This window comes from Cyprinodon variegatus, unplaced genomic scaffold, assembly GCF_000732505.1.
Source record: "Cyprinodon variegatus isolate N-32 unplaced genomic scaffold, C_variegatus-1.0 Scaffold1797, whole genome shotgun sequence".
In the NCBI taxonomy this organism is placed as follows: domain Eukaryota; kingdom Metazoa; phylum Chordata; class Actinopteri; order Cyprinodontiformes; family Cyprinodontidae; genus Cyprinodon; species Cyprinodon variegatus.
The window spans coordinates 50,114-51,257 of record NW_015152250.1 but is presented as its reverse complement, the minus strand read 5'-3'; positions in this window follow the sequence as shown (position 1 = coordinate 51,257).

The window sequence follows — 1,144 nt, the reverse complement described above, 5'->3', positions numbered from 1 at the left end:
CTGTCAGCACGTCATGGTTCAGCTATTGCTGATCAATGAAGTGAATGTGTGTCTCATTTTCCTCAGATTCTCCTAAAGACACCTCAGCATCCATCAGTCCATCAGGTTTGGTGTCAGCAGGTAGCTGGGTGGAGCTGAGCTGCTCCAGCAGAGCCAAGCCTCCTGCCAGCTTCACCTGGTTCAGGAACAGCACAGATGGACCAATCAAGCTAGCTGAAGGAAACATTTCCAGCATTAATGTTACTATGGGAGGACAACATTACTGTGAGGCTACAAATGATCTGGGTAATGACACATCACCCATGGCCTGTGTCAATATTAAAGGTAATTGATGTATTTTTCTTGCTTCAGTTTTCTTATTTATATCTTTTGAAGACTTTAGTTCATGAGGCAGTCAAGTGGTGAAGATAGAAATCCATAGTTTAGTCATTATGATAATATTTCTGTCAATGTTGGTGGATGTTGTTGACGACCCAAACGCAGAGTAGTAAGAGGCAGAGATGAGTTCTTGCAGATTTAATTTGGAAACAAATGGCAACAGAAGCTTAACAGGAAACCAAAACCCAGGGGACACCAGGGAAAACACACAAGGAGTAAGATAATGAAGAGAAACCAGCACTGAGGAACCGTACTAAAGTATATATGGCAGACAGAACAAAGACTGGAATAATCAGCTAAAAGGGAGCATGTGTGCATTGAAGCAACTAGGAGCTAGGGGAAAGGACACTGGCACAAGGGGGCAACAGAGAGCAACACAGAAAACATCACTGCTAGAAAATTACTATAATGGCACAAAGATAGAAGAAAGAAACCAATGATAAAAGAAAACAAACAACACAGAATCACTGTGTGACTGAAAACCCCAAAAGAAATTCATAGTCCAAAAAGGGCACAAATAATGACCATTTCTGCTAATACAGATAATTATAATACATGGACCCTATAATTTTCTTTGTTAAATATTTTTGTTTATTTAAACTTCCAGATTCTCCTTGGAGTCCCAGCATTAATATCCCTGTTGGTGATCTGAAGGAGCATGAGTCTGTCACTATAAGCTGCTCAGCTGTGACTCCCTGTCCACACTCACCTCCTGAACTCACCTGGAATCTCCAACAAGACTCTGAGAGACTAACAGAAAAAAACA